The sequence below is a fragment of the Arvicanthis niloticus genome, chromosome X (genome assembly GCF_011762505.2).
Source record: "Arvicanthis niloticus isolate mArvNil1 chromosome X, mArvNil1.pat.X, whole genome shotgun sequence".
NCBI classification, from domain to species: Eukaryota; Metazoa; Chordata; class Mammalia; order Rodentia; family Muridae; genus Arvicanthis; species Arvicanthis niloticus.
Window position 1 is genome coordinate 74,729,064 of NC_047679.1, and position 14,872 is coordinate 74,743,935.

A 14,872-nucleotide genomic window follows, 5' to 3' on the forward strand; every position below is an offset into this window, starting at 1 on the left:
GAAACATCTGATAATATATTTCAGAAGTTTATGTGTGACTATATTTTACTCTTAGTGACAAATAAAATTATTGAGAGAATATGTTTTGTTATGCTTCAGGCATATAGATTAAAGCTGAGTGTGTTCTTGAAAATGGTGATAAATTTGAAAAGAGACAAACCATTTATTAAACAAAGCAAGTAAGTTTTACAGAGAAAGAAATGCATATTAGTTTCTACCTAAATCATACTGTAAAATTTTACTTCCTGATCGTATCTAAGAATACTACATGTCACATGTGACTTTTTTACTTCTAGCAGATCAAAGTCAAAGGTTATATTTTTATATCTTTATGGTAATATGATTATGGTGAGAGATTTGCATCTAAATCTAATGTATATTTTCAATGTTACTTGTGATAAAGGCCTTTTTCTATACCACAGTCTGTCTGTATCTACTAACAATCTACCCATCTACTCATCTACTTCTCTCTCTCTCTCTCTCTCTCTCTCTCTCTCTCTCAGTCTATATCTATTAATGGTGTTTAATGAGAGGATTGTACATTACATTTTAACAAAATAATTCTGACATCCTAAGTTTCAGGTACTGGAAGATTACCATTTTTATTTTCAGCTTTTCACTTCAAATTGAGACAAACAGCAATTACATGAAGCTGTCTTCTTTAATTATTTTGAAAATTTGAAATGTAAGACTGTACTTTCATAAGTCTGTCAACAAATATATTTTGTAAACTGGACTAGAAAAAAAGGTAAGGTATAGAGACATCAAACATCAATTAAAATATATTTTGTTGCCTGGCAGTGGTGGCTCATGCCTTTAATCCCAGCACCTGGGAGGCAGAGACAGGTGGATTTTTGAGTTCGAGGCCAGTCTGATCTACAGAATGAGTTCCAGGACAGCGAGGGCTACACAGAGAAATCCTGTCTCAAAAACCATATATATATATATATATATATATATATATATATATATATATATATATATATATATTTATATATATATTCATTGGCCACTGGCAATTTTATTAACCAATTAAAACTAGCTAGATACTCAGCTTCTCAAATGCTGGATTCTTGCACAATTTGGGAACAGATTTAACACCAAGTTTAAAATTCTAATCAGTCTAATTTACAAAAGGTAATAACTAAAATTACCCACCAAACACAACCCCAACAGATGTGTGATAAAGAGTAAAGGTCTATATCTATTAATATAATATAATATTAATACATTATTATATATTATATAATTAATATAATATAATATGTGTGATAAAGAGTAAAAGTCTGTATCAGCATTGTTGACAGTGTATTTACCTGCTATTGATAAAATGATTTGTGGTACTTGTTTGGAGTATACAGTTCTGTCAATTTTATCTTTGTGGCCCCTTCTGCTATCATATGATCTCTCCTGACTGAATAAATACTGCGGAGCAGAAATTTTCATATGAAAACTTTCTGTCTCCTCTACCCTGCTTAGCATGCACTACAAGTAATTGATATTTTCCTTCAAAGAAGGAAAAGTGAGGAAAAAAAACTTGTGTCAATAGTTGTATTCCATGGGATGAATACTCATTTATTGGTTCTTTGCAATGTAGCCACTGTGCAACATTGTTCTTCAAAACAGTATTGGTTGTTAGTGTTTCAATGCTATCTTTGGTTACCTCTTTATTTTTCTGCTTTGATATGAGGCTTGCTCTGGAGAAGGGCTGATTTCATGACCATCACTACAGTGTTGGTCAGAAGGCCAAGGTTTTGAAGGACATAGACCCTCATATGGAACTTTGTATTGTTGCTTTTTGAAATTTCTTGTCAAATTTCTTTTTAAATATTTGCCTACATAACTGAGCCTTTCTCAACCTTAATTATAGGCATTAATTCTTCACCACTTGATATCACACCTCTTCTTTCCTTTCAGGTATGTTCTGCAATACTGCCACATATTTTTTATAAGTTAGATTGTAAGTTAGTAGGCTTTGACATGGCTTTTATACCCTCACCCTCTTCATCCTCTAATTTATTCTATATACCCAGACCACTGCTTGCTTTAGGTTTTCCACTCCCGGTATTCTACCTCCCTAATTTTATTTTACATTTAATCTAATTTATCACTTCTCTGAACCTCTGGTTGCTCACAACACCCATTTCTGCTTTTCTGAATTCCATTCATGCTCCAAGTCAAATACACAAACAACTTGAATCTAAAATTTACATGTTAGAGATAATAGGGATTTGTCTTTCTAGAAGTGTGTTATCTCACTCAGTATAATTTTTGTTCTAGTTCCATTCATTTGCCTACAGTTTCCATCATTTTTTTTCATAGATGAGTAAATTTCCACTATTTATAAGTGTCACAATTTTCTGAGTAATTTATCAGTCACTGGACATCAACGTTGATTTAATTTCCTAACTACTATGAATAAAGCAGCACTTATCACAAATGTGCAAATATTGCTGTAGTATAACTAGATCAAATAAAATCTAATTTGAGTTTTGGTTTGTGATTTAAGAAACCTCCCAACTTATTCTTTAGTGCATATGTGGTTGCTTACACTCCTACCAAGAACATGTAAGAGTTCTCTTATTGCTATACCATATCAACTTCTGGTGTCATTTGTATTCATGATGATGGCCATTTTGACTAGTGTAAAGGAGAATATTTAAAAAGATTTAATTTCATGATTAAGATACATTCTAAAGTGTTTTGAAGAAAATTGCAATTCTTCTTTTAGGAATTTTTTTGTTCTGTTTCATGTAGTCTGAGTCTACTCATATATAGCAAAGGATATTGTAGTGCTTTATGTTTTTATGAAACCCAGTTTCTTTGTTTTTTGTATTATTTTCTACACTAATGCAGTCAAAGTCCATACCTTTTCCTGTAAATTGGAAAACACAAGTTATTTTTCACTACCAGTGTCAGAGAATTAGGTCTTATGTTGAGCTCATTGATCTTAATTTTTCTATGTCTACACATTTAAAAATTTATTTGCATCTGTGAAATTTCCCAGGTTCATAAGTTGCTGTTTCTAAATAATGAAATTATGAATTTGATAGAATTTATGTATTTATTATTTATGTTATAATGTCTCACCTTGTATTTCTGATTTTATTGATTTGGGTGTTATCTCTTTTGGTTAATTTGCCTAAACTTTTATCAGTTGTGATTTTTTTTTGCTTATTAATCAAATTTATACAAACTAAATGCTTCTGTCACATTGACTGGTAGGCAAGATTGTGCAGGCATATTCTTGATTAATGAATGATGAGGGTTTGGTTCACAGTGAGTAGTACCAACCTTGTGCCCATAATTCTGAGTTCTGTAAAGGTGCAATGTTAGTTGCAGTAGATGCTCCTAGACTAAAGTGGTCTTGTGAAGAAGTTTATTCTTGTCACCACTTGGAAGTGGTAGTACCCCAATGGAGAGTCTACCATAGGTTACTCTCAAAGGCCCAGTCTAGTTGCAGTGGAACATTTTGGAGATACCAGAACAATGAAGTAAACACCTAGGGCAGAAATTGGTGTCAGAGTGGAGTCACCCTGACCCTAAAAGAAAAGATCTGGGTGATATGGATAGCAGAGCTGGAGAAATGGAGCTTCATAAGTCCTTTGGAAACCAGAATATTGTAAGTGAATAACGCATGCATAACTCTTCACTTTTTATACTGTTAAAATTTGGTTTTGTTTTTGACTGTGACTGTGTGCTTAGTTGTATCCTGTTTTAATATAAAGGTATTTAACTTGTATGTTGATTGTTAAAGGAGCCAAAATGTTAGCAACTTTGAAGTTTTAAAGAAATTTGTAGGGTTTAGAGTGATTTGGGATATTTTTAAGAGGTTGAGTTTTTGAGTCTTTTAATATTAAGGACTATTACTGTTACAAATTACTGTGAGACCTTGGAGATAAACATGAAAGGAAAGAGTGAAGTTTAATATTGATATGTGTCTGTGTATCAAGTTGATAATCGGTCAATTGTACCTTGGTGGATTTTTCAACTTGATAAACACACACACATTTATGTAAAGAGAAAAATTAATATGAAATAGAGAAAATGCCTCTGTAAGATTGATAAACTGATGTTCACTCTAAGAATCAATTCTTTTGCCATCGACCTATATTCCCTGTTCTGATATAGAACTTAAATATTCATTCTAGTTAACTATGCCCATCCAGATCTAAGGTTTTCTCATCTTGAGGATAGAAATGTCCTACTATGTCAAGTCTGCTCTAGTACCTATATGTGTATAGTGTTGAAAGATAATGTAATCAGACAAAATTTTGTAAATTTTCACTATCAGGACTAATAAATATCTCCATTTATTTACAAGCCTTCAGCATAGTGTATCTATGCTGCAACATCTTTATTTTATAAGTAGTATTGCCATTTGATATTTTAAATTAAGAATCTGTGCTACTTGTCAGATGGGGCTGAAGAATTGACTATGATCCTCCTGCACATTACCTACTTTGAATCCCAGGGCAATTTAACCCTCTAGTCCCCTCAGTACTGTAGCTTCCCTGTTTTGATCCTAAGGAAACACTTGCCAAAATCTTTGACCTCAGTGATGCTGACTTCTTCTTAAGCACAGCAACCTAAGACCAATATCAATTGTCCCATCAAATCAAAAATTTTATATTAGGGGTTCTGATCTTTTGAAAGAAGGAAGTTGGTCAAATGGGCCTGAGTTTTATATGAAAGGATTAGTAAGACATGGGCACCAAACCAGTAATTATTGTTTCTTCTTGGCTTATGCTTAAGTTCCTAAGACTCCTGTTTTCTGCCTTGAGTTTCTATACTGGATTCACTCAGTATTATGGAATGGGGTATGCACTGTAAAATTAAAAAATCCTATTCCTCTCAATGTTTTTTGTTGCTTTGGTGTTTTATCACAATAGGAAAGTTACTTGGACATCCACCTTATTTCTTTTCAAAGGATAAACTGTTTGATTTGTTCTTTGTAGTTTTATCTATTTCTATACTATTAATTTCAGACATGATTTTGATTATATTCTCCTACATACTATTTTTGGACTATGATTTGTTCCTGTTTTTTTCATGACTTTTGGAGGTACAATCCAGTTATTGATTCTTGAGGTCTCAAATGATTTTCAGAATTTTCTTTTAGGACTGCCTTTATCATTGTGTTTCATACAAAGTTTTTTGTTGTTTTTTATTTTGATTCAAGTATAGAATTTTTTATTTCATTATTTATTTCTTCCTCAAAGTATTATTAAATAGTTTCTAGTTTTATGTCCAATAATTTATATACTTTCTGTTGCTCTTGATATCTAACTATATTCCATTGTAATCAGATACAATATAGAATATTACTCAATTTTCCTATATTTTATGAATTTCTTTTTGTCCTAATATGTGATATATCTATCTCTAAACAATTATGTATTTCCGGACTTTGTATTTTCAGACTATTAATAGTAGTTAGTAGAGATATGGCAAAGTGATAGAGTGCTTTTATGGCATGCAGAAACCCTGGCACTTGTTTGTTATCAGTATAAAAGGAAAAAAAGGAGTTTAGTTAGTTTTTTTTCATTGCTGTTAAGAGACACCATGACTAAGGCAACTATTAGAAAGGACAACATTTAATTGGGGCTGGCATATAGGTTCAGAGCTTCAGTCCATTATTATCATGGCAGGAAGCATGACATTGTCCATTAAGGTATGGTGGTAGAGGACCTGAGAGTTGTACATCTTGTTCCAAAGCAAACAGGAAGAGAATTTCAAATCCCATCCCCACACTAATACACTTACTTCAGCAAGGCCACACCTACTCCAAAAAGGCTATGTTTCCTAATAATGTCACTCTGTGGGCCAAGCATATTTAAACACCCACAGTATGCATGGTTCATTATATACTTACAATGAACTCCAAAATATGACACTTTCAGCTTAGAAGTGCATTATCAGAATTTCTGTGGCACATATAACTTTTCATTCAAATTCAAGAGTTGAAACAATCACCCGTGTGTAATCTCAATAATTTTTACATCAACTATAACTAAAGTCCAGGAATTGATAATAAGAATTGCTCAAGTCAGCACTAGATATGGTTTAACATTTTATTATTTGCTCATGTTATGAAGGAGGTAAGAGTATAGATACTCAGTCATACTTTCCTTAATATTGGAAAACCTGGGTTATATTTCTTTCATTGGCAATAACATTTTTTCATCTAGCTTCTTACTGTGATATGTTTTACTGATTTATAATTCATGTATTTTCTTATAATTTCCCATGAATTGTTTTTTTTAATGTTATCTAAAATTTGGATAGGTATTCTATCAGTAGTTGTAATTCACTGCAAAGGCTAGCAGGCAATGAAAATACAACAATGAGTAAGCCAACCTTTTAAAATAAAAGTCTCTGAGAGCGTAAGATGTAAGTAGATAAAGACTTTATGTCTCTTAAATAATATTGATAATAGGAAAAACAATAAAGCAATGAGAATTATGTATTCTAATCAATAAGAAATATACTCTTTGGAGCTGACATTTGAGTTGAGTTCTGAATAATAGTACCAAGAAACAGAAAGAAAAGTCCTTGAAATATTCCGATATAGGCATACCATATACTGAAGACCAGAAAGACAAATGTATGGACAACAGGCAAAGAAGAGTTCAACCAATTTAGCAGTAGTGTATTGTGCTACTTGAAAGATGGTGGTAGCTGTGATCACTGACATAGAGAACAAAGGAGTAGTAATAAGTCTTTTTCAAGGTTAAAATAATTATTTGACATTTTATATAATTTCATTTAAGAGGTCATTTTGTTCTAACTGCAATCATAGTCCAATAGATACTGCTTAGGAATAATGTACATTTCATGCTAATTAAGGAAAATATATTTGTTTACTTCTCAGAATATAGACAAGAGAATGCCCAGGCACTATTCTTCATTCAGTGTTTGTTACTTTGATGATATATTGGCTTATGTTTGTAATTCAGATAAAAAAGAATGAAGAAAATTTGTTCATAGACTGATAGTAATTCTCTTATTTCATGTATGGTACATGAAATTACATGAAGGCTTGAGGGTTAAAAGTTGACATCAAGTGTTTGGCAAGCTATAGCAAAATCAAATAACATATGAAAAATTAGAGACTAGTTCAAGAAGAGAAAATCTAGACAATGATGGGTCAATTTGACTATAATGTGTGAAATTGGTAATAATGAGCTAGTGGATAAAAACATTGCAACTAAGGGATTTGGAGATATACTTAAGAAAGTGTTTAATGTCATATAATACTCAAAGTTTTGAATCTTCAAAGATATGAATCTAAGCTATTACATAAGGAACAATTAGAGAAAACATAGCTCTATGACAAGAAGTAATACTTGTTTGTGGAATTCTACTCTTGGTAGTAGAATCAGAAAAGGTAAATGATTAAGCATAATAATTGAAATACATATTAAATAAAAAGATCTTATTCAATAACAGAAATTAATACATTTTTATTTTTTGTGTGGATAAATCTCAAAATGATAAGAAGGTAATGACTTAAAATTCAACAGACTATGTATATATTATATGATTTTTATGAATTCTTATGTAAGACAACCATAGAGATCAAAATTAAAATTATGTTGTCTAGATGTGATTGAAGAAATGAAGGTTACCTGTGAATGATGGTCACATTTGTGAGATTATGGAAATATTATAAACCTGAGTTGTAAAATTTGTCCAAAATTTTGAATTTATTATTATCTATGGGCTGCAGATATGAAATTGTGAATTTTCTAAGTTATTCTTCAATTAATCTGTTAAAAATGTAGATCTTGGTTAATACAGTATCATTTTTCATTTCGAATGAGAAGTATTTCTTGGTATTTGAAGGACTAGCCTGATACTGACACATTGTAGATGTAATCTGATTTTTATATATGGATCAATTTATTGATGTGGGTTATATTTTAGTACAATTAGGAAAATTGACTTTCAACCAATTAGCTCTAGAAATTACATAAAAGAAAGTAATTAACTATCTCATTGCTATTATTAAAATTACCCTTTCATAGATATTTATTACTATTGTTTTTTGACTTCCCCAAAACAGTCTATTTGAAGAAAGCCAGATTCTAGGTATGCAGGTGTGATCATATAAGCTCTGTTTTATATTTTGAAATTTAAATGTGACTAGGTAATTGCAGGTTTTTACATGTGATTTTCAATCAATATCTGAAATTACAAAATGAATGAAAAAGCAGGATTTTGAAAAATAAATGTCATTTCATGACTATAAAAGAATATTTTAAAAATGATTTACTTTTTGATAAAAATGTATCTGCTTCCTCACAGTCCTCACATTTTTAGGGCACCTTTTGCTCACTTAAGAATAGACCAGTAGTAAAAATATATATTTGTTGCCTAATTGGTGCGGTATAACAATATGATTTTATTATCTCAAATCTATAGATTATTTTAGGAACAATAATATATTTAAAGTGTTTATCTTTCTTAGAATAATATGCAAAAAGGCAACTACAGGAGTTTTCACGATTGGCTACTAAAAATTTCTCTGCAATACATCTGGATAATAATTATTTGAAATTCAACAATGACATCGAACAAAACATGTATTGTACACCCAAAAAGGTGTTCACAGATGGAGCAACATGTTACGCCCTTAAATTCAAACATGAATGATAAGTTTCTATCAAATTTGCAGAATGATACAGTTACCAGAAAACCAGAAAACTGTGAGTTAGCTCGAAGTTGGTTTCTTACAATGCAGAACGCTGCAATCAAACCTATAGAAGTTGAATTTTCTATTCCTTCTAGTTTATATAGATCCCTTATCAGTCCAAAGAAACATTTGATTGACACAATGATAGAAGAATGTGGAAAATTCAATATTTATTTTTCAAAAAGAAAATCAAATCTTCAAAAAGTTGTCATTAGGGGCCCTTCAGAAAATATTGTAAAGGTAAAGAAAAAGTTTCTTCAACTAATGGAGGAAGAGAAAGCCAAGATTTATTCTTTAGATGTCCCTGTCAAGTCAAAATATCATCAATTTCTCAAGAATAAGAATGGTGGCAATCTTCCGGATACATGCGTAAAACTTGGGGCACGTGCTGTTTTCCCTACTCTTAAAAATAAAAATCAGGATTTGGTAACGATCATAGGGAATGAGGAAGCTGTTAAAGAAGTACAAAAAGTACTAGACCTTTTGTTGAAAGACTTAGAGTATGTGGTGGAAGACAGCATACTGATAAATCGCAAGTTTCACCATTATTTTGTCATGAGAAGAGACCAGCTTAAACGAGAAATGACTGAAGTCTATGCTGGTATGATTATTAACTTCACATATGAAGGAAAACAGAGCATTAGAGTTACAATGAAAGGTGAAAAAGCTTGTGTTGAAGCAGCAAAGAAACACATTCAACAGATTTTCGAGCCACTGGGACACCATGTCACAACACAGTATGTTATGCCTCAAGAGCTCTATACATTTTTCATGGGACCACTGTGTTCCAAAGTTCAGCAAATTGCTAGAGATTTCCAAGTTCAACTTGCATTTCCAGACAAAGAAAAGCCAACTATATATGTGAATCCAGTGTCTCAGGAAGCTGAGAAAGAAAAGTGGGGAAAGAACACTAAAGAACATGTTTTTAGTAACCAAAGGAAAAATAAAATCATACTTATTTCAGGTCAAATGGAAAATTGCAAAGCAGCCATGAATGCTCTTGAGTATCTAATTCCTTTCACTGCTGAAGTCCAGGTGCCCTCTCACCTACACCCTTACATCATTGGTCACAATGGAAATGGAATAAAGAAGATAATGAGTGAATTTGATGTTCATATGCAGGTGTCACAACATGCAGACAATTTTGATATTGTATACATAATGGGTCTTGCTGCAAAGGTCAAGCAAGCCAAGATTAAATTAGAAAAGCAAATTAATGATTTACAAACAGAAATAGAAGAGCGAGCACTAAGAAACTTTAAGCTAATGTTTACTCTAGATGCAAAATACCATTCCATGATTACGGGTCATAAGGGATTGTTTATTGCTCAGATTTGCAAAGATCATGATGTTAATATACAAATTCCAAAGAAAGCAAGCCATGAGATACAAGACCAAATCACAATTACTGGCTATAAGAAGAATACTTTATCTGCTAAAGATGCAATAATGAGAATGTTACATAAGATAGAAAAAACAGTTTCTAGGGAAATCCCAATAAACCACCAGGTACGTGACAATATTTTTGGATTTGGTGGAAAACTAATCAATAAAATTAACCAACAATTCCAGGTAGACATCCGGTTACCACCAAAAGGATCCTGGAACACAAATGTCACTGTGATTGGACTCCCTGACAATGTTCAGGAAGCAATTGACCATATCCTTGATCTTGAGAAGTACTATCTTTCAGCTATCAGAAATTATGACCCTCTACTGGAGAGTCTTAAGAACACCTGTCTTTACAAGATAACCATGGAATCACCTAAGAGTGCTGGGAAAAAAGATGGTCCTCATAGTGCAAAACCCACCCCAAATTCTCAAAATGATGATTCTGAAGTTTTCCCCAAATTGAGACAACAAACACCTCCTAAGACTCATCCTTGGAGGCCATAATGAAAATAATGATTCAAAAATAAAGAAAAATTGTTCCAACCTGGTACATAAAAAAACTGTGAAAAATTATTTATTGACTAGTGTAGCAAAGAGATTATAGGTATTTTTTTGATACATTTATATATACATGTTTTTCTCACCTTTTTTATGGGTTTTTTTGGATATCTTCTTTATTTACATTTCAAATGTCATTCCCTTCTGTGGTTCCCCCTTGAAACACCCTATCCCATTCTCCTGCTCATGCTTCTATGAGGGTGTTCCCACACACACTCACTCCAGCTTCCCCGCCCATGAATTTCCCTACACTTGGGCACCACGGCTTCAAAAGACTAAGGGCCACTCCTCCTACTGATGCCTGACAAGGCCATCCTCTGCTACATATGCACCTGGAGCCATGGGTCCCTACCTGTGTATTCCTTGGTTGATGGTTGGTGGTTTAATCCCTGGGATCTCTGTGGGATCTTGTTGGTTGCTATTATTGTTCTTTTCAGTCCTTTCTCTAACTACTCCATTGGGGACTCTGGACTCAGCCCAATTTTTGGCTACAAGCATCTGCCTCTGAATTTGTCAGGCTCTGTAAGAGCCTCTCAGGAGACAGGTATATCACTCTTCTATTAACAATGCACTTCCTGGCATCCATAATAGTGTTTGGATAAGGTGACAGTATATGGGATAGATCCACAGGTGAAACAGTCTTCAGATGGCCCTTCCTTCAAACTCTGCTCCATAATTGGTCTACATGTTTGATACCATGAGTATTTTCTTCCCCTTTCTAAGAAGGATGGAAGCACCCACACTTTTGTCTTCCATTTTCTTGAGCTTCATGTGGTCTGTGAATTGTATTTTGGGTATTCCAAGCCTTTGGGATAATATGCACTTCTCAGTGAGTGTCATGTGTGTTCTTCTGTGACTGGGTTATCTCACTCAGGGTAATATTTTCAAGTTCCATCCATTTGCCGAAAAATTTCATAAATGCATTATTTTATTTCCTTTTATTTTTATTGGATATTTTATTTATTTACATTTCATATGCCATTCTATTTCCTCATTTCCCTTCTCTAAATCTCCCCTATCCCATCCCCCTTTCTCTTTTTGCTTTTTAACAATTTTAATTACATCCAAGTATTAAGGACAGTTCTAGTTTGAGTAGCTAGCAATACAATAGATTCAAATACTCAAGGAACAAGCAAGACAATAAACACAATTTGTCAAAGAGCAAGCAAGGCAATAAACAAAATTCCTTGAATTCTCCCCTCATCACTGTTTCTAAGGGCTTATCAGCATGACCAAAATATCTGTGCCAACTTCCCTGTCCTATCCCAAATTCGTTTTTACTTCTGAAGCCTACTTTCTTGTTCTAGCCTAATATTTAAATTCATGCCTGAAATAAGTTTCTTCTTTGTTCTAGCCTATTGTCAGATTCCTGCCTGAAGCCTACTTCCTTGACCTTGGCCAAAGTCATATTTCTGCCACATACCCAATTTCTTTTCCTTGGCCCATATCAGATTTATGTCAAGCAGACCCAAAAGCTCTCTGTCTCTCCCAATTTTTTATTTCATAAATAAGACTGAGCCTGTCTTAGGTCATTCTGCCAAGAATCCCTTCCATCCCCATCATGGAATATGCATTATCAAAAGGAATTCACTTTTGTCCTAGGTTGGTAAGGCTTTGTGCAGAATCTTACCCATCCTTGGCTTGCCAGCCTGTTAATTTAATAACTCTGTCTGGGGGTCCATTTTCAGGTTCAAGCCATGTACTTTGGCTGCCAACATGTTGAGGTTGTTAAAGACATGCTTTCACATGATGAGCAAGAATAAAAGTATTCCCAGAACAAAAAGGGCTAGCATGATCAAACTATATATGCCATACTTGAAGCTTGACCAAAATAGAAATACTGACCTCAGGCAATGGGTAATTATATCAGGAGTACCTACTGCATCGATGCTTACCAGAGCAACATTCTTTAAATTCATAAGCTCATAATGCAAAGTTAAAACATCCAGAGAGGTGTTAGAATTATGCCAAATACACTTCAAGTGTCTTTAAACTTTTTGCTAATTATAATGACCATCATAGTAAATATTAGAACTAAAATGAATCCAATTATATTTGGCATAACACTTGACATGGTTCCTGACTCTTAAACTCTGAACATCCTTCCAAAAATTTGAATAAATAGCATCATTCTGTTCTTTCAAATGCCTATCTAAATCCTCTTGCATATTCTACACATTGGTAACATTTTTTTTTTTTTGCGAAATTATTAACAAAAGTAGCTGTCTTAACTTCTTGTGTCAAAGCAATTGCAGAAGCTGAGGTGCTAGCAATTAATGTAATTAAAGCTGTTATACCAGCAATAATCAAGCCCACTACACTCTTGCTTCTGCTTAATGCCTGACTCACTTCTTCCAGCACTTGCAAGCTTTTTTCAGAACACTAAGGTTCTGTGATACTCAGGGAAATAAAACAAAAACTGGTTGATAGATCTCCGTAACTGACATGCCAGATTTCAACACACTAACATAATGAGAGAGTGTATCATTGGTGCAACTTTCACTAAATACTGTAGAAGAAACAAAATCAATTTTAACTTTACAATTGAAAGAGCCTTAACACATGTGCTAACATATGTTTGACATCTAAATCCTGCCCCAACTTTATCTTTTGCTAACATAACATCATAAAGAACAGCAGCTAACTTCCAAACATGTCTCTGAAAATGTCCTGAACCAGACTTCCAAGTGAAAACTGTTATATCCAATACTGGATTAGTTTCTAGACCAGTGCATGATTGAATCACATTAACTGGTCACATTTCAGAAAAAATACAAGAATCATTATAACTTTTCTATTTGATTCCCTATTCTACAGTGTCTAAAAACTTGAAGCAATGTAGCTTGTCCCATCAGGGTTATAGGTAAGCAATGATTGGTCAGAAATATATGTCCAATACAGCTTCCCTGTACCCATTGTCAGGGCATACAGCAAGCTCACAGGTCAGTATCATTGTTTTTCCTGGCATCAGCATGTCTTACCCTGTGGGGCGGTAGGCTTTGAGAAGCAGCTGGGTGCTTGGTTGAGCATAAGCCTGGAACCCTGGACCCATATTGGACAGGAGGAGTTCAGCTCTGCTCCTGGGCCCTGTTTTTTTTCATTTAGCTTCAGCCCTCCACAGCCCCTCCCACAAGTGGTCTATTTCCATCAGTCATGAGCAACAGGCCTCAGGCCCTAGAGAGATTTACATACTAATGAGATGCCTGAAGGCCAGAGGGTGGAGCCAATTAAGCATTCTTCCCCAGGCCCTCCCCCTTCTCTCCCTCCCTATTTAACTCAGGTCTGCCCTGAGTTTCAGGGGAATGCACATGCAAATTCAACCATCATCCATCATGCCAATAAAGCCATTTTGGAAGCCCACAGACTTTTTCAGGTCATTGTGGCTGTGTAGTGAGGAACCATAGAGAAGGCCTTTAATGAGCCACTGTAGTTGCAGCCACCACACCTAACTTCCCACCTTGAGGAACTCTCAGCTTCCCAGCCACAACTACCCACAGCTGGCACAACCTATGGAGTAGGTCTCAACTATTATGCTGCCATCGAGGAGGAACTCTCTGCATTCCAGCCACAGGGACAGCCCTCTTCAAGCAAACTAGCTGGGCCTCTGAGTCTGCTAAGTGAGTACAGTAACTGAGTCTCTCCAGCCATCATTTCTCTTGGCTGTGGGCCTGCTGGTCACGTGCCCACATGCCCCCAGTTTTGGTCCTTCTGTGACCTCTAAGTGACATCTGAGAGCCCAAGGGCTTGAGACCAGTCAGTCCCTGGTCACCTCTGGTTGCAGGGATCCCCAATCCAAGAGCTCTGTGCCCTTACAGAACCAGACTGAGACTTTCCCCACACAGGGCGGGGTCCCACCATGCTCACTAGGTGCTGTGCAGAGTGAGCTCAGTCAAGACTCCCACACTCCAGTCTCTTTGGATCCATGGGAATCACAGCAGCCCAACAAAATTCAAGAAGTCTTGCCTGTGCCCATGCATGAGCTAATCATTCTCTACCAGCTAGCTGACCCTGCCAAGTGAGTAATGCTCACCCCATGGGGTGCCACCAGAGCTCTCCCTCTCACCCCTCTCTGCTGCAGGCTGGTCAAGCCCACATGCCCTCAGTCTCAACTATTCCATGCCTTTCAGTGGCACCTGGGAGCCCAGGAGTCCGAGACTGGTTGATCCCCGCAAGTCTTCTGGCCTGGGATCCCCATCTGCACCCCATGGAACTTCAGACTGAGTG

At 34.9% G+C, this 14,872-nt stretch overlaps 1 pseudogene; it reads left to right on the forward strand.

The window, feature by feature from the left end:
* The first annotated feature begins 8,569 nt into the window (after window positions 1-8,569).
* On the forward strand, window positions 8,570-10,594 carry LOC117694073 (vigilin pseudogene; annotated as a pseudogene).
* Window positions 10,595-14,872: the final 4,278 nt, after the last annotated feature.